The sequence below is a fragment of the Neolamprologus multifasciatus genome, chromosome 4 (genome assembly GCF_963576455.1).
Source record: "Neolamprologus multifasciatus chromosome 4, fNeoMul1.2, whole genome shotgun sequence".
NCBI lineage: Eukaryota > Metazoa > Chordata > Actinopteri > Cichliformes > Cichlidae > Neolamprologus > Neolamprologus multifasciatus.
In genome coordinates, this window is record NC_140442.1 from 24,665,271 (window position 1) to 24,685,426 (window position 20,156).

A 20,156-nucleotide genomic window follows, 5' to 3' on the forward strand; every position below is an offset into this window, starting at 1 on the left:
ATTGTTTTCTCAAATCCTAGTATTATGTAAACCTACTTAAAACTAATGCATTCCAGTGCAATTTAAAATAAATACTACTTCTATGAATGTCATCAAATTCAGTATTGTTTAAAAACGTAAAGCCCGACCAATATTTCAGCCCCAACATCAAGGTTGGGCTTCAGTTAACTAATAGCCAGTATATTAGTGTTGGCATTCATAACAGCTAACAAATGCAAATTTTAAAAGTACAGAAAAATAAGGAAAAAAGAAAAGCAAATTTTAGAGGACAGTTGGGGTGGTGCTGAACTGTCATGCTAGGACACAGTGTAAATGTCGGCATGTTTTCTCTTATGTAGTCAACTCTTTTTAAAATCTTTATTATATATATATATATATATATATATATATATATATATATATATATATATATATATATATATATATATATATATATATATATATATATATATATATATATATATAAAAAACACTCATCATTGCTGTTGTAACTGCATTTTTTCCCACCAGGATGTATATAAAAAACTGTGATAGTAGCAACAGACTGGTCTAAGCAATGCTTCACATGTATTTGATTCAGGCTTCTGTGCTCCTGCCCCTCATTCACTTTGAAGAAGTTGGCTTGGTTAGTTCTTAAGGTGAGAGGGCTGCAGGTTGTGCCATTCAAGCCTGCAGCAGAACTGCCTGTTCCTCTCCCCCATGCCGCACATACTCAAACGTGCACCATGTCAAGCATCAGTCTGAATCTGAGTCTGGTTTGAGCTCAAATAATTTTACCACAAGAAATCAGAAGGAGAAAGCCATATTATTGACATGCTGCATGGACAAAATGAAAGGAACCGACAATCAGCTTTATGGTGTTGAAAGACACACAAGTGACACAAGTGAGCATGCACGTGATACTAAAAACAGCCATCGTGTGTGTGTGTGTGTGTGTGTGTGTGTGTTGGGGGGAGGGGGGGTTAAAGAACATGCTCGACAGATGAGGAAGAATTTCTTTCCGCAAACATCCCTGGGAATGCATTACGTTCCAGCGAAACCCACCTCATTTCTAAAACATCTGGTACACATCACATTCGGTCACATTCTTCCTGAACACAGAGGAAAGCATGTGAGCACACGCATGCTCCCCGAGACACATCACTCTCCTCTCCAACTCCAGTGATCTAATTAATTATTAACAAGTACTGGGGAGTGAATGCATGGGTTTGTGTGTGTGCATGGTGCACTAAAGGGCTGACTGAGGTAACAGGTGATGGTGTCTCCAAAAACATCCAGTATAGTGAAATGAATTCAGACAGTTGATTAGACTGTAACATGACTGAGGAAATGAATAGCAAAAGACTGAGAAATATGACTCTTCAGCAAGGAAATGTATAGACAACAAAACATTTAATTATAGTCCAGGCCCAAAGGAGCAAGAGTTAGGACCCTATGAGATCCATTCCAGGGAAAGGCAAGACAACCACAGCCTGCAAAAGCTGCAGACCCTTGTGTAAGTGCCATAAGCAGCACTCAACTAGCCACTGAACAGGAAGGCAACGCTACAATTATACCTATATAGGCTTCTTATGGAAAAATAAAAGGGGCCGAACGACAGCTGAAAACAGAAAACGGAGGGAAAAACCGCTGGAATGGTTGATGCACAGAGACAATAGCAGCGAGAGAGCCAGTTAGGTCTGATGCTGCTGTGCAGCGAGAAGGAGAGAGAAAGGACATCAATCAGGATGGAGTGACATCCAGCCATCCATCCAAACACAGTCATTAGAAAAAGCAAAAATGTACATAAACCTAAGTGGAGCATTATTTTACAGATTTTGCAACACTAGAAGGATTATAATGTGTGTGATCAGACAGCCACAAGACACAACGGAATGAAAGGATTGCCAGTTCTGATATGCCCTGATTCCAGGAAACAGCCACTCTAAAGTTCAACGTGACAGCAGCTTTGACCTTCTCAACGTCTACATGCAAACAAATGAACTGCCAGCCACTGAGCGCACTATTTCCTTTAGTTAACCCAAAGGCTTCAAATGAGGGTATCAGCAAAGTCTTTCTGTCTTTGTGAAGCGAAGTGATTGATGTTGCGAGTGCTGAGAAATCAAAGGATTCCCAGAGGGGTAACATAAAGGGCAGGCTGGGTTTTTGGGACCCTTGGTTTGAAACGACTGTCACACTTTGCAAAAGCACTGGCTTCATTTAGTTTCATGAAACTTCTCTAAGGGTGGCTGCCGCCTTCGCTCTGACAATCACCGTCACTCTTCACAAACTCTGAATTTCACACACCTCCAGCTTGTAAAGTTTCTCTAATGAGATTGTTGTAAGTGCTGTGATCCTCCGATTCTAGCCTGAAAAAACATCAAATAAATAAACACGGGGGGAGGAGCTGAGCGTGGGTTCTGTCAGGCAGGAGAGTGCAAAGTGTAGAAAGGAACTCAACAAAGCTCAATGTTGATGAGAAAATGAAATTTGTCCTCCTACATATTCATCCACACATCCATCCTCCAACTCCGTCATCCAATTGAAAGTTGCCATAACTACATGGGAAGCAGCACTACCCTGAGCAAACTATTTCCAGATAGCTCCTCCTGAGGAATCGCTTGTTACTCCTAAGCTAGCTAAATGATACAGAGAGTTGTTTGGCACTCTCCCCCCCACCACCACCACCAGCAGCAGCAGTCTTTACATGAACAGCTTATGTGAGAAGTTATCCCACCGAAGTCCCATTCTAGGAAGGAAAAACAATTATGTAACACCTAGACTGAGCCCCAGGGAACCCTACTGACCATGCCTGGTAGAGCATCAAACAAGGATGAACCAACTTAACCAGCTCCTCTTAATTTGGGGTGCGTCATGAGCCCCTGCTGAATTTTTGAAGTTCTCATCTAGTTTTGGATTTTTTCCAACCGCCCGGTAAAGAAAATTGAGCCACCTGTAGTCTCAGTCTTGTTCTTTCAGCCCTTTGGGTAAGCAAAAAGCAGAGGTGTGACCTACTGATCCTTATGTCAGATGCTTTCCTCACTATAGCTTTGCCTGGAAGCCTACACTCTAAAGACCACAAGCAGGAGTGGCAAGCAGGAGTGGAGACAAAGTACAGCCTTGGCAAAGTCCAACAACCACAATTAACAGGTCTCGTTTAACGCTGCAGACGGGATGTGAAAGGGCACTCCCAAAGCACCTTCCCATAGAATCCCTCGAGAAACCACGTCATAAGCCTTCTCCAAGTCTATAAAGCATGTAGACTGGATTGGCAACCTGCCAGACACACCTCCATCACTAGTGAGAGGGTGTGTTACTACCTTGATTCAATCACACCTATTGGTCACCCTTCCAGTATCCTGCCATGGTGTCTACCAGAGAAGGTGGAGAGAGGGATAACCTGGTAACAGGCACACACCCTTCTTTAACAGACCGCAATACGCCAGTCTGCCAATCCAGAGGCACCGTCTGCGAGGTTTATGCAAGACTACACAGTGGTTTCAATCAAAACAGCCTGATAAACATCAAGTACGTTCTAGGCAAATTTCATCCACCCCCAGAGCCCAACCCCTGCGGCTTTACACACAGTTATTTTATTGCCGTTATTGTGAGTTCATGACTGGGCATTCCCCTCAATGCTTTTGGCATGGCCTACAGATTTAACTGGGGAGCCTCTGCAATGCTCAACCCCCTGTAGAGACACCATACATCATCAGTAGCTAAATGACCCAACATACAGAGAAACAGGTTCTTTTCCTCTTATGCAAAAGGTTTATGTAATGGCTTTAAGTGAAATGGCTTTTCATCCAAATTTATGTCATTACAGGATGGGGTGATGATGACCGACACCTTTTCTAAGTAAAGTAAGTGGGCGAGCTCTCACCTACAGGGTAACATCGTAAATCTGCTATTTTTCTGGGTCACCGCTGACGGGCTTTCTTGAGCTCACACACAGATAAATGTAATCATGTGTTCTTTCTCCATGTACATAAAGCTGGAAGAAAGGCCTGATGCAAAGATCCAACCCCACAAAAAAAAAGAAGAAAAGAACAGACTTCACTTTCTTACATTTCAGAGGCCAGCCAGACTATTCCATGGCTATAATGCACTTTCTTTTTTTTAAAAGATTTTAGACAGACACAGTGTTAACTCCATAATCTTTTGAAGGTAATATTAATCCTAAAATATATAGAGCAGGTCATCTACTGATCGGAAGGTTAGTGGTTCGATTCCTGGCTCCTCCAGTCTGCATCTAAGTATCCTTGGGCAAGATACTAACCCTGATGCATCCATTGGAGTATGAATGAGTGTGAATGTTTGTTAGTAAGCAATTAAAAGCATAGAAGAAGTGCTTGTGTGATTGGGTGAATGTGGCATGTTGTCTAAAGCGCTCCGAGTAGAAAAGCGCTATATAAGAATCAGTCTATATAGTGAATAAGAATGGAATGGCTTAGTGACTTGTGCCAGACTATTTCTTAGGTTTTGGAAGGAGTGCTTCCAAATTTTGTGGGAACATCTTGGGGATGGACCCTTTCTGTTCTAGCATGACTGTGCACCAGTGCAGAAAGTAAGGTTCATAAAGACACGGATGAGCGAGTTTGGTGTTGAAGAACTTGACAGGCCTGCACAGAGTCCTGACCTCAACCCAACAGAACACCTTTGGGATGAATTAGACTGTGAGCCAGGCCATCTTGTCCAACATCAGTGTCTGACCTCACAAATGTGCTTCTGGAAGAATGGTCAAAAATTCCCATAAACGTTCCTAAACCTCATGGAAAGCCTTCCCAAAAGACATGAATCTGTTATAGTTGCAAAGGGTGGGACGACATCACATTAATCCATTCTATGGATTGAGAGGGGATGTCACTCAAGTTCATGTGTGTGAAGGCAGACGAGATGCCAAATATCTTTGGCAATATAGTGCTAGTCAGTGTCTTTGAACATCCTTGTTCTGTGTTGATTTTGTATTCAATTTAATAAAATGTATGATTAGATTAAAAAACCCCAGTATGAATAAAGAATGAAAAGTCACTACATGTGAAAAGCTCTAACTAGAGATATTTGTGACACTTTTTTAACTCACTGAAGTGATTGTTTAAATAAGATGATCAATTTGATTAAGGACTTACTGATGAGCTATCAGAGTAAATGTTGTAGCTCTGGTACGTAGAACACTTTTTTTGATTTAAATATTAATCTTTTTTTATTTGAGCGAACCATTATCTGCATTTTACATTTTACACACACACACACGCAATCTATGGGACGACTGTATCGTCACGCGACTGTTCCTGACTTGCTCTTCTATCACATAGGCACACAGTCGCTCACTCCGGAAAAGCATCAAATAACCCCTCGCATCTCGGGCCCATCTAAAATCCTCTGTCGTCATAGCGACGGCAAGTATCGAGGCAAAGCTGAGAGAAGGGTTTCTCTGTGCTGCCTGTGTTTCTCATTCCGGTCGCAGCGGCTCACACAGCCAGTAACTGCGGCGCTGACTGATAGGACTGATGGGGGGGGACACCACTGCGGAGACTACAGACAGGATGAATGCCACTGAGACACTCGCAGCACGATATGGGTACAGACATTACAACATTACAATCACGAGGCTGTGAGCCTTTCACACCACGACGAACGACTGGATAGGAACGACAAGTGGGCATGTGCGCTTTTTCCACAGTAGTCGGAAATCTGTCATTCGAATTTCTCCCTTTGAGTGGGATTTTTTTTTTTTTTGGGTAAAGTCGTGATGTGTCACTTCAGACTGTTTGGCCGTCCCCATCTTCCTGTCCTGAAAGTGGATCATAAGTTTCACTTCCTTGCATCTGATAAAAAAGCTACAACCTCTTAGCCTGAGAGCCCATTTTACTTTCTTATTTTAATAAACCACAAAGAACTGGGTAAAAAAATTATTTGAGGATTGCAGGCAGAGGGAAAAAAAACATCTTAAACAATCAAAATCAAGATGCTATGTCACCCAACACTCACCTGTAGATTTACAGAGTACCTCCAAAAAAAACCAAAACCTAATTTCTCAGTGAGCGAGTGGAAACGCCTCGGCTGACTGCAACTTATTAGTCACATAATGGCTTTTCACATTACAGCCCAAACAGAGCTGTTCCCTCCCTCCCCCCACCCATCCCCAACCCCCCCAAGGACAGCTGGGAAAGCTAAACAAACACAGCATACAACTGATTATCGGCTTGCATTGACTTAGCTCCTTCCTTTGCCGGCCTGTCTCTTAATAAAAATCAAATACGCAGAGTGGCGACAGCCGCTCCATGCGGGCAAAGATGGAGGCCTTGGGGGTGACGTTTAAAAAGTCCCACCTGTGGGGAGAGGATGGGCACAGTTTCTCACAGGCTGGTACACAAAGAGCCCTACTGTGCAGACGAATCAATGAAGTCCACCAGACGCAAGCCAAACACCTGGGAAGGGAGTGGTCACGTGATGTCTAGGGGAGGTGGGGAGGGTGGAGGTCGTGGTAGTGAATGCTGGTCAGGACTAGGAATTGACTTTGGTCTGTTGTGAGCTAAACATATGTAGGAACTATAATGGTTACATTCACTCAAAGCAACACAACAAAGCATGGGAAAGGAACACAATGCCGTAGAGGGAAGAAAAAAAAGAAAAAGAGGACTCGCACTGCCTCTAGTCTGTTGCTCTGCGGTTAACCATTACACTAGAGCCCATGAGGTGGAGGAAATGGGGGTGTGGGAACAGAGACAACCGCCTGGTAATATTCCACCATTCCCATCCCTATCCATGAGTTAAAAAAAAAAAAGTCTGGAAAAGTAGGCTGCTAAAAGGAAGATGGAGAGCATGAGCAGATCGTCTGGTTGCGTGAAATCCCCGTAGGTCTGCCAACTCAGGTTGACCACATTCTGATCATCGCTTCCTGTCCACCTGGTCCCTCCAGTTCAGTGCACTGACCCAGCATCGCCAGACAGTCTGTCACATCTTCAGGGAGTAGCATTACCCCCCCATCTCCTCCTCCCCTCTCGTCCAGACCCAGACCTTTCCTCTGCCTGTCTGCCCTGTTTTGACTGCAGGCCCAGCGCCATGCACTCTCATGCGCCGCATTGTTCTTCTATAAACAAAGGGCTTCCTTTTCCCTTTTCCACTCCTCCCTAACCTTTGTGGGATTTTAAACCTAAACGGAGGGAGAAAGCCAAGATGAAGAATTCTGACGGCTCATTGCTAATCTTCCTTATACGTCTCCAATGACAGCATGCTGGGTAATGTTTAGTCTTGAACACCATGTCTTCAGACCACTATCACTGTAACTGCAGCAAAGGGAAGCTGATATTAGCTGGGTACCGGAGCTTCCATGCGAGACAGGCTCGCTGGCATGCAGCTATCGAGCCTGATACAAAGAGGAAATAACGCACAGTCCAGCAGGAACAAGTCCAAGTTCATTTTGAAGAGAAATGACTCTGTGATGTATCCAATTGCTCTTTTGACAACACAGTTCGAGGAACTAGAGAGCTAGAGAAACTAATCCAAGACTGTGTTTCTAATGTTCCACAAAGATTAAACCCATAATGGGCACGCATAAGGAAGTCCTCGAGTTCTTGTTTAGACTTCAAGCAACTACAGGGGAAATGACCGCAAACAAGGCAAAGTGGGCGGGACCTGAGATCATCTTCTCTCAACTTCCCAGCAAGCGATTGAAGCGACTACCAAGGAGGGCACAGGACTCTGCTAATCGACATGTAACCTGGTAGTAAATATATCAGGGAAAGTAATCACTAAAGCCCCACCCATACAGGCCTACAGACTATTCAGTGACCTTTTTTCCCCTCGGGGACCCGCCTGTCGCTTAGGAAAAATGTACATTCCCCAACACGCTGCAAAAACCGTGCACATGTTAGCTGCAGCTCTGAGGAACATCTTTTACTTTGAAGGCAAACCGTTTCCAATTCAAGTTTGTCCCATTTCTCAAGATTCCGTACCGCTCAGCTAGTAATTGGCGGGTGTTTGCAAACCAGCATGAGGAGAAAAAACAAGAACAAAACACTGCAGGCGACCTGCTAACAACTAACTAATCACCAGGAGGTTTGTGGTTCAGTTTCTTTGCAACCAATTTCACCTGGTGAGAGCCAGAAACCCGTGTTTGCATCACGTCCAACATGGCAGATGTCTCAAGGAACAGCATTATAGGATTTAACCGGCACTAGATTCCTTGACGGGGGCATAGTCGCCTGGGAAACTGAGAATTCCAGTCAATATGCTAAAAATGTACAAAATTCCATTTCATTTCTCATCTTTTCCATAGTATAAATATGATGGATGAAACATTGAAGAGTCTAATTATCTCTCAGGCTGATGCAAAATTTTAAAAAAGAGAAAAGAAGGCCTGCTTTAAGACCCTGCTTTAAAGGGCAGTATGTTTGCCACAGAGGCAACCGCACCACCTATTTACCGAGCTCATTCACTGCTTCCCTGTTTATAACAAAGTGGGTTACTTTTTAAAGACCTGGCTCCACCACTTAAACGTTAGCCCTTAAACTGCAGTCAGGCAGAGTAGAGTGAGGAAGCTGGGTAGAATTTCAGGAGCTCCGTCCAACTCTACATGGGGTACAGACTAACTATGGAAATGTGGTTGAGACAAACTGACTTGTAGGTACTGGGAAATAACTTTGCTTTGGCAGGTTTTTACATCTTAGTAAATCCACTTATGTAATATGCAAATCTGATAAGACCTCTGGTCACATTATACAGATATTAAAGTCACTGGTAGCAGAGGGATCATGGAACAGCTAGCTGCCAGGAAAATCTCTTTAAAAACCTCCAAACAGACCTGCAATTTCAAGGGTTTTGAAAATTAGAAAGGAAAAAGAACAACATAATATCCCCATGAATCATTTTAAACGGAGAGAAAAACAGAAAAGGTAAACTTTCAAGTTGCACGTGTCTTGAGCATGGTGGGGAAAGACCGATGTCAACAAATGAGCAACAGTGAGACGCACTAAAGAAACTCCCTGTGACATCCATTGTATATGGCACAAACAAAGATGGAAAACTCAAGATTCCCTGGACTCCTGTTGCAGGAGGAAAGGATGACTGGGGACATCTGCTGCACCCAAATCAGTGTAACCAGAAGCATAAAAAAGTGATGGAATTAGAGGGAAGAAAAACCACAGAAGACATAAAATCCCCCCAGAGCTTCTTTTCATAAAAAGGATAAAAGGCCGTGACTATGAGAAGCCATATATCATCATACATCACACTCAGCACCTGCTGGAAAAGTAATGAGAGCACTCGTGAAATGTTTTGAGACGCTCAGAGGAAGCGAAGACCTGTTCTTCCAGGTGGCATTAAAACACAAATGATGTGACGTAGTTAGAAAAGGATGTATTAAATTCCAGTGATTATATGATATTGTTAATGTTTGGGCAACCAGTCGAGGTGAGTCATTAGGTGGGAAGATAAGCTCTGGTTTTATTTTAAGCGCTGGCTGCTCTCACCAATATTTCTTTGGTGACATTTGAGATTTAATGAGCAAAGGAAGTGACTGTATTAATGTTTATGTCTCACAGCAACAATCACAGTGACTGGAATAACAGACTACTCCTGTTTAAAAGCAGGCGCCAATTTGTGGAAGTCAACATCTTGCACCGCCATTTTGAATTCGACATCACTGTTCCATCTAACCACACTTTAGGAATACAAAACTAGTATATTAATTAATATTAATTTGTGTCTACACTTTTAGATTCAAGACATGAAGGATCATGCCTGTGATTAATGATATGAAAAGTCCCCTTTACCAAAGAAGTGAAAACATGAAGGACAGGAGACAAAGAGACATCTAGATAAAACCTCACCTCAAGCCTCATCTCCTGAATTAAAGTCAAGGCTTTAAAAACACGAAAACATGCATCTATTGTCACAGTTACTTATTGTCAGCAGGTTAGACATGATACCGTACCGTCTCCGAGCAGCTGATAACAACAGGGGTGCTTGTGGGACATGATGGTATATTTTTTTCATTGTAGGTATAGAGGATTACAGAGCTAAGTTTAAACTTAGAGGATTTTATTTATAGTGCTGAGGTGGGGTAGACCGGAGGCAGGACAGTTGAAGGGGGTGGTACAATGGGTGGGACACCGAACCCATAAGATTGTGTTGACTTCCGGTTGTGATCCAGACCTCGCTAAACGTAGCAGAAGCAGGCTAGTTAGCTAGGTCTCCGGATGCATCCGTATTTTATTGTGAAGCGCAAATAAATACATCTGGTTTTGGAAGTAAGAGTCTCGACCTGATCGCTACCATCAAAAAGAATCCGTGAAGTCGGCGTACTTCAACACTAGCTAATGTTAGGCTGAATGAGCTAAGGAGGAAAGTTTATTCGCCAAGTGTCTGACAATTAGATGCGCTTAGTTTCACTAACAGCAGCCAACAACAGCAAAATCAGCAGCACTTACTGAGACAAAAGTTATCCTCAACAACTCACCTCAGTATCTCCGATACAAATCGATGACTCAGTGAAGCTCACTACTATATGATGACAGACTCCTTTCACAGTTTTACACCCTCCTCCAGAGCAAATAACCTCCAGCTAAGGTAAACAGCGGACTGACTGCCTAAACGCACTACAGATGAACGGTAGCCAGAACTGTTTGTCCTACAGCCGCCACTGTAGCAAGGAATATGCACTTGCATTGGGAGGTACAAGAAAACTAAATTCAGTTGACTGCAATCTGCAATCTACTGACATCTAGTGGGGAGATTTTACACACGGGAGCTTTAAAAGAAGACAATGCCACAGAATCCAGTTCAGGTTTTTGTTTTTTGTCCATTATTGTAGTAAACTAATTTTTGGGGGCTTGGATTGTTTAACAGAAGACATTTGGGGAAATTCTCCTTGGGAAACACGCCATGCATTACGAAAGAAAATAAAAGTTAGAACAGCAGTCATAAGTTGCCATAAATCATGAAATTGCAGAGGACCATTAAAAAGTGCACACAAGCAGGGACTATTTACACCAATAAAGCCAGTATATTGTGCCCATGCCTCCCTCCCATGTTATCTTAGGGCCAGCAGCAACTGATATGATTGTGATGCCTCACACTCCTCAGATGGGGATTAAACTTTGTAGTGGACATGGACAGCTGCAGACACCATGGAGAAAGAGTAGTCGCTCCTGTTATAGCTCTTTGAAGCCTGCTTGGATCTGGGCTGATGGGAGCATGTGTAGTTGTTGCTTGTAGTACGGTAGCAAAACATTGGCAGGGGTGCAGACATCCACAAGGAGCCTTGAGCTCACCATCTGATAACAAAATTTGTATCACTTGGACACAAGTGGACTCTAGCAAACTCGCAGCCGCGAAAACTATCACATGGCTTTTAGGGTGTAACAAATGATTATTGCAGCTATATAGCGTAAGAAAGTGTGTCCACATTGTGAAGTGACGTTAAGCCCATTTTCCTCTTACATAAGGTCTCCCAGTCAAAACACACAAGAGGACCTCGTGACGTTGAACTAAGATTACCTTTTGACCAAACTAGTCTTTAAACAAAGAGAAGATGCCGATACAAAGATGCGCACAAAGGGAGATTATCAAACAGGTCATCTGCCTTTGCAAAAAAACCTGTTTTATGACATGGAGAAAACTTGCCACACACATCCACACGTGAGAGGAAAGAGGCTGGCAGCATTCTTAATGTGAGAGCATTTCATCCGCCTCACGTCACCTTTTCCCTCCATGATACAGTCCGCTGCAATTGCATAACAGAGGAGTCCAGCCCTCCTATTTTCAGCTCCCAAATAGTGGGAAACCATGCCACAATGGCACTGTGGCATTCCTGCTTCCCCTGCGCAGTACATCACTCTTTCTTTCCACTCTGTGTGCTACAATGTGCTTGACAGAGAGCCATCCAGATGAGTAAAGTCTTCCACAGTACCATCACTACTAAGTGAGAAGTCAAAACAGTGAGCGGAGCAGAGCAGAGGCACCGCTCGGGCTTCTGCAAGCTTGCACCACTGTTGGCTTGGACCTGAGCTGTTTTGAGTGGCTGCGTGGCTCTTCTAGCTTCTTGGCTCCTTTGCCCGCTCTGATGTAATGGAGGAGAGTAGAGTAGAGGCTTGGATCAAGCTGCAGTGGAGGGGTGCTTAGTACCAACTTGTTTAACAGAAGTTGAGGACCACCGCGTGCTCCCTCCAAAATTTCCCGGGGACTTTTAGTTTCTAAGAATGATTTCACAGCTTCATCTAGGAGCTCCGTTACATCATTACCACCATGCCATATTTTCCCTTCTGCACTTCGCCAATGGATGCGTAGCACTGGGTGGATCTCGGGACAATAACAGCACGGTCATCGTAGATGAAAGCGCTCCGCTGCACGCCAGCAATGTCCGACTAACGCTGTGACATCACATGTTCATTAATAGTAATTGTCAGCATTGACTAGAGCCGAATGCCGCTGTGTGCAGGTGCATAAACGGCTTTTACAATGCGCTGCGAGTCGCGTTTAAAGTGCCTGACATGTGTCAACAGGACATGCGTCATCATGTCTGACCCAAATTTAGCCATGCTGAAACCATTTGTGAGGGCATCCATGTGTGCAAGAAACGAGGCACACCCGTGCTTTTCTAAATTATAAAGTAATACTTGTTTAAGATGCTCCTGTTTTTTGTTAAATATGAGACGATATGCTTTAGCTCAAAAGTTGAGAAATCCCTGTATTACAGCAGCCAAAATAAAATATCTTAATAAAGTAGAATTTGACAGCTTGTAAATGAATAATGAAACAGCATAAGGCACAGTCTGTCTCATCCTGCAGAGAGACGCCATCACCTTAGACTGGAGCTGGCCAAGGAAGCCCCTGCTCTGCTCTGCAACCTCGGTGAGCTTCGTGCATACAGCTCTCCACTGGCTGCAGGTTCAGGATTTTAAGAGCCAAAGTACAATCACCAGCTGCAGTGCAAGATGGTGGAGTTGAACCGTGTCTGACCGTGGGATGAGAAGCTCTCTGGAGAGACAGCAGAAATACGAGATGGAGAGGCCAGGGCTAGCTGAACTTTTAAAATAAGACTGGGGGGAAGGGGGGGGGGAATCATCCACCGGTAAACCGAGTGCAGATAGAATTGCTCTCTCAGACAGTTGGAAAAATTGCTAAGATGAGTCACCAAATATACTTTGCTGCCTACAATAAAATAAAGTCTGTGTGCAGGAAACTCTGCAAGCCTGTTGCTGATAATCGTTTTTCTGCATTGGACTGCTCTGCAAAAAGAAATATTTTGGTTGAGAGGGAAAAAGCAGCACCGTTGGTGGCTGGTTGCATCACTAGAATCCGAAGTTGGTATCAACCAGAAAAAAATATTAGACCCAGCGCAGATGAGGGGGTTAACAGCACTATATACCAGCAATACCAGTGGCGGTCAATACAGGCCTGGAATAATTCAAAAACAACAACCGTGTGGCAACAGTGGCAGAGATTTTACAACCCAATGTGGCTACAGAGAGAACAATTTAAACGGAGTCCTGTTTGGTCAGTAGATGAAAGAAACTGTGCTGACTAAATAATGAGTAGGCACGCACTGCAGGGCCCTGATTACTTGATGATTTCCTGTTTCATGTTTAGAAAAGCGCCTAGCTCAAGGCATCAAATGCACATTCCATATAGTTTAACCCATTTTTCCAATACTTACTAAAGTGCATAGGTATGCAGACACTTCAAAGACATGCTTAGACGTGTTTATCTATAATTAAGTATGCCTACACAATTAGTGCACAAGTCTCCTGCTGTATTGGTTTGTATTGGTCTTTTTAAAAAAGTGCTTTTAGTCTTAAGCCATTTGTACATCAAACACTTTGCCTGTAATAATATGGGTTAAAAGCAGATATCAGACTACATCTGTAAACATGAGTGAGTTCAGTGTCTGTAGCATCTGCCCGAGCGCTGACTCATCAGGCACTCCCAGTTTTGGCTGGATCTCGAGTTTGATTTCTTAAGTGACTTCCTGCGAAGGAAACCGCAACGCTTATCAACCAGACAGTCATTCGAGAGTAGACGGGGCATAGTGAGTAACTACGAGCCTCTGCACATATTTAGGATTTTTCTAACTCTGAGGCAAGCGCCGCTGCTAAAATATCATAGTTACTTGTCTGTGCGTATGCAGTCAGATTTTTTTACTGCACAGGAATCCAGTGGTGTATTTTCTCAGCTTCAGAGGAGATGCCATTGGAAATGCGATCTGGTGTGAATATAAACATCTCTCTTCTGATCATGTCTCCTAAGAGCACTCAAGGGGGCTCAAACGTCAGGCTAAGGCATGAACAGACATTTCCAGTCAGCTGTTGGCGTCTTGTGGCTTTAGCACCAACACCACCACCACCAACAGCTGGTAACACTGGGAGACTAAAGAGCACCCCATCTGCTTAAAGTTAGTCAGAGTTACACAGATAATCTTGTCAACCCCCGTCCATCAGAGTTTAAAGTCAACCTAGCACGTTGAAGAATTAATCTCAGGTTACTCACCCCACCCACCAACCACCTCCGTCAGATAGCAGGGCATGAACTCACCTCCGCCTCTGTTTCTAAGGAAAGCGAAATGACCCCTGCATGCGTCGATGTTTATCAGTGCTAATGAGACTTTGTGCAAACGTGCTGAGTGATCTCACCTGGGCAAGCTGCTGAGTGATAAAAATAAATAAATAATCGCAGACACCCTGACCATCAGGTGAAAGACAACTCGAGCTTCATACACACATGGGTGATTCTGACCCAAGTTACCCTCAAATTGTCAGTAAAATAAGATATAATCACAATATCTGATGGATACTGTTCTTCAGTATACACTTCTTTTAGACATGCAAGGGCATCTAAAGTCAAACAGGGTTCTGGACTGATATTGGTTATGCATGCAACTCTCTAATGGAAAAAATACCCTCAAGTGGAGTTTCTAACTTCAAAGGGAGGACCAGTTTGGGAAGTAGGCAAGAAATGGAGCTGGGGTTGGGAGGGTTGGGCTTTTGGGATTGACAGCATGTATAACAGCTATGCAGGGGATGATAGGAGAAGTGCCTGCGGGCGAGAATCTGTTTAGTTTTCACTGGAACGTCCCTCCCTCACACTCACCACTAATCCAATTCAAGCCCATTAACCACCACAGGCAGGTTAAGAGAGCAGGCCTTTGAAGGTCTTCCCCAAACCACCCTGAAGGATTAGCATTTTTCCAAAGGCCAAAGAGATGGTCTCACTCTGTGCACTCTTTTTTTTTTTTTTTTTGCCCTGTCAGGCCCACAGAAGCCACACTACTAGTGCGATCCCGGAGTGTAGCGATCCTGATCTGACTCATCCCGGACCCTGAATATACCCTGCTAATCTAAATTCTTTAAAAACTGTAATTAACCGTGGCTTCCAGCACATACACTGCATAAAACATAGGTATGGAGGTAGTCCCTGTCTCAAGATAACAGCAGACATGATCATCCTTCTCTACCTGGAGGGCCAATTGACACACAGTGCAAAAGATGTACATCTGTGTGTGTGTTTAGTGTTTAAATGGGTCAGAAGATGAGGCGGCACAACCTACATGTGAGGCAACCACACAAGCTTGAGAAAAGCAGTGCATTTTTCCCCCTCCGATTTGGCCTTTAGTCCCATTTATTCATCTAGATTGTTGTCTGGGTCAACACTGGTTTGATTCTGCCTTCGATAACTCCACTGTCGTGGCCACTAGTGGTGCTGTCAAATAAAAGGTATAAAGGCCTGCAACCTCCAATACAGGAAGTCTGAGGCACATAGAGGGCCTGCGTGTCAGACTTGAGCATCTCGGGGACCTGAATTGTCTCAGTTGTGGTCCCAACTCTGCCAACAAGAGCTCAAACGGCCGCACTGACATTCCCAAATATCTGTCACACAGCTTCAACATCTGGATCGAAATGTAAAAAAAAAAATTACTCCCCAAATAACAGCTATAGATAAGCTACCAGGATGGATCATGAGTGGTCTGCTTTGCTTCTCAAAGGACTATGAGCTCTGTACCCTACTGGTATCTCTAGAACGAATCCCCTTCGGATACAGGCCACCCCGGCTGAGGATCTCTGCTGTCGAAAACTTGAGTACAAACAGGGAACACCGCGGCTGATTTTCCCTATTCTCTCAGACACCAAATAAAACAGAGTGGATAATATATAATGTGGATAATGTGGATACAGGAAAATACTGTTTGTTCGAATATTAATGTCACAAAGCAACCAATATGAGGTGTTGAAGCTGTGCTCAGCAGGAAGAGTTAATCTCCCCAAACCACACACGCTGCCCACTAATCAAACCCATACACACTGTTATAATTCAGCGAGCACATACAGCTGGGAGCCACACAGTGACACAAGCAACACACGAGACGCCTGAAGTCCCGCTGAGTAATACGACTGCGGTTCTTCACTTTACTTATTATCATAAGGGGATCTAGACTGCTCTGCTCCCCACCTGTCGGGGGTGACGTTTGGACAAGTGTTCGAGTCTGGTGAGCACTTCCTCTCTACAAAGCTGCCCACTCTTCTCTCCCGCCTGCTACATCTGGTCTCCTCTGGGCCGTTGCTGGCGGCAGTTGAGGGCTAAAGCAACCGCAAGAAGGCTTTGTCCTCATCGAGGAGCAGCTGAACCAACAGGAAAGCCAACTTCAGCCAGTCAATTAATTGATGGGACAATTTAAAAATTATGGGAGGCTCACAGCGGAGGGGGGGGGAGGTGTTTACAAATGATGTGCCATAATTGCTCGTTACATTCCTCCACCCTTATTGTTTTATTTTCTCCACCTCTCCCACTCCTCCCCAGTCTTTTTCATCTATTCTTTTGTTTTCTTTTACAACCTGTCAAAAGCTTAGAAAAAAACAAATCAAAAAGTAAAAATGTGGAAATGTTTGCTCAAGATGCGTGACCGCGATGGGCCGAGCAGAGTCGACATTTCACCACATGCAGCTAATCACTGTGTATTTACAGTGTATCCTGTCTGAACACCCAGATGCACCCAAATCACTTCCATACAGCCACTCTGTAAAAATGGCTCTGACTGAGGCCACATGAATGCACCGAGCAGCCAGCTCAGACCACATTAAAACATTCTTGATGATCAGGTCCTGTGTGCCTCCACAGCCTCATCGGTGCCCAGCTGTGTGTGTGTGTGTGTGGGGGGGGGGGGGGTCTTCTGCAGTTAAGCAGCATCCAAAAGACCCTCATCTGGAGGCGATGAGCTGCACTGAAAAGCAAGGACTTGCAATTTAAAAAAGGCCCAAGTCTTTCACTCCAACCCACACTGGTCCTTTGTTGCAGCTTTCAAATAAGTGTTTTTTTTTCTGCGTGTTCATTCATTGGTATATTGTAAACCACTTCATGAAAAATAACAGCACTGTCAAACTCTCATGTGTGGTTATTTAAAACAGAAAAGAAAGAAAGAAACTAAACACAAAGTGCATCAGACAGAAGGACGATCGGAGAGTGATGAGGAAGCTCGGTTAGAGAGGGTGGGAGTGAAATATGCTTTGGACCCTGGTCTGAGAGGGAAGAGGCTTACAGTCGGAAAGAACAGGAGTGACTCAGAGAGGAAGAGGTGGGAACGCGAATGGAGAATTGCAGGGAATCCCACTGAGATAGCTCTCTTCGGCGGTTCACGCCGCGCCAAAGAATTCAGATGAGCAAACCATATGCTTAACAAGTCACATGTAAACTCAGAGCTGAGACACAACAGCAATAACCCGTAAAGGACCTAACCAGAAGAGACAAAAAAAAAAAAAATTAAATTAAACATCGGTCAGTTTTATTATTCTGGTGCAGATCTTTCCAGATAGAAGCATTTTTCATGAGGACATCGCTCCGACTGTGCCTGATTATTAACCATCTCTGGTTTTATGGGTCTGATTTTACTTCTATGACCGGCGAGCTTGTGGTTCTATATTTGCTGAGGGTACAAATGACGTGCTCTCTTTTCTGCAAAGTTTAAAAAATTCAGGCACAGATGATGGAAAGCATCCCGAGTTATGCCAGAAGCCAGGCGTGCATGACAGAGCTTAAGATGCATCGGACGAAAAGACGAGTCGTTCCTCAGCAATTTCACTTAGGTGCGTGTGATGTAATGTTACGCCATTAGTCGTGTTTGTTTCATGACATAACTTAGCAGACATCAGCTGCAGGTTATAATGGAGTCAAAGTGTGGGCTTTAGCAGCTTGCTTGTGATATTTTTTTCCCCCTGCTTTAATAGCCGGCAAACATCTGCAACATCTGCTTTAAATGGACAGGAGGCTCGTCAGCGAGGAGAGAAGCCTACGACGCAAACAGTTCTGGGCCTGTTTAAATGCAGCAACTCATCACTCACAACCTGTCAGGGGAAGAAATTAATCAGAGAGCTATGTGTCAAAAAAAAAAAAACTCCACTGGAGATGACAACACGCAGCTACGACGTAGCAACACTCTGAACTCATTCTGTGGCAACCTAGTACACAGAGCTGTGCAGGGCTAAACAAAGAAACATATAATGACAACGTGGAGTGAAGCTTCAAATATGAAAGTGAGGACTCTGTCTGCCTTCCTACAGAGCTTCCTCTGAGCTCCGCTTTGCACGAGCTGGAGAACAAGGGAACGCGATGGCCTGAGCGAAGGAACAGAGCGGACCATATGGATGAGATAGCACCAGATTACATAAGTCTGGGGGGGAAAAAAAAAAACTTTCCATGAGCAGGGATAGCTGGTGTTACTGAAAAAACAAAACATGCAAGGATCCTGAAAGCCAAACACATACATGTGTGCAAGTAGTAGCTTCTATTTCTCTTGCTGATTGATAAGTAGGGAGCTTAATATTGACTCTTGATGAGTGTTTCACAAGTTTAACTGAGCTTAAACAGGAGAGGTGCGCTGCAACGTCCTGCTCTCACCATTTTTTCCCCACAGTGGACTCACATTCTTCAAATTCCACCAGGATACGACTGCAGTGACAAACGAATTCACAACCGAGACTTTTATTATGCTCATCTCCAAAGTCGCATTTTTCCTCAACCCTGCAAGTCTACTAGAGTAGTTTTGCGTGACACAGGGTTCAAAATAATCCTTGTTTAACTTGTATAGCTTCTCAGTTAATATACTGTCTGCAACAAGCCCTTTTAGCTTTAAAAGTCCACTTTAATTTGAAGTTGTGTACCAAAAAAAAATGACATAACTTCATTTTATCACACTTTGCAAAGTAGAGTTACAAAGTGCTTCACAGTTTAAGTAAAATCCACACATCAAAGTATAATGATCCAAAATATGGACACATAGACAGCCATATAATCAACTATTCACACTTCAATACATGCAAATAGTTGTAAACAATGGTCAAAAATAAAGGGGACAAGACTAAGGGAAAGCTAATGTGTTTTCAGCTTTAAAACCAATAACACAAGGCTGTTCCACAGCTTGGATGCCAAAACCTAAAAAGCAAGATCACCTCTGGTTTTAAAATCAGAGCGAGGGACAGTTAGGAGACCCTGGGTAGAGAATGGAAGAGGCCAGCTGTAGTCATTGGGTCTCAGATGCTCTGCTATATAAGCAGGGCTCTGTCCATGTCGAGCTTATATGTTAATAACAGTGTCTAGTTTCTGTTAGCAGCCTTACTTCAGAGGAACATCACTGAAGAGAAAGTAAGGACTGGGATCCTAACAGTTTTGAAGGCAACGCATTCTCAAATACACACTCATATACAACTGTATGAATGATCAGTATCTAATTTTTGCGTCATTGTGAAACTGTTGCTGAAAGCTTTCCTGCCTTCTGCCACTCTGCATGTATCCCACTCACCTCACTGAGATCCCCTGCTTATCTCCACTTGTTCCTATCAGAAACATCACCAACTTAAATATTTCCCTCGGCAGTTCCTGGTGGAGCAAACAGCCCTTTAATTGGATTCAGGTCGGACCTTGGACGCACATCAAAACAAAACAAAAAAGACCCAGGAGGCAGCCGTCTGACCCCCTATTCCAGTCAAAACATTGAGCTGCTCTCGTGTAAACCTTTGTGTTTCCCCCCCTCCTGACTGTGCTGATGCCGAGGAGAGCGACAGGTCCGAGCTACATGCTACTTCCAAACAAAGTGACATTCAAGTGTTTCCCAGTGAATCATAACGTAGCGGTACAAAGGGGGCCACGGGTTCACGGATACAACTTTAACCTGCTTTAACGACGACAACAAA

At 43.8% G+C, this 20,156-nt stretch overlaps 1 protein-coding gene across 2 annotated transcripts in view; it reads right to left on the minus strand.

Moving 5' to 3' along the window:
- smurf2 (SMAD specific E3 ubiquitin protein ligase 2) overlaps positions 1-20,156 on the minus strand; it is a 52,127-nt gene that overhangs the window by 30,742 nt on the left and 1,229 nt on the right. The gene's annotated exons all lie outside the window — the stretch shown is intronic.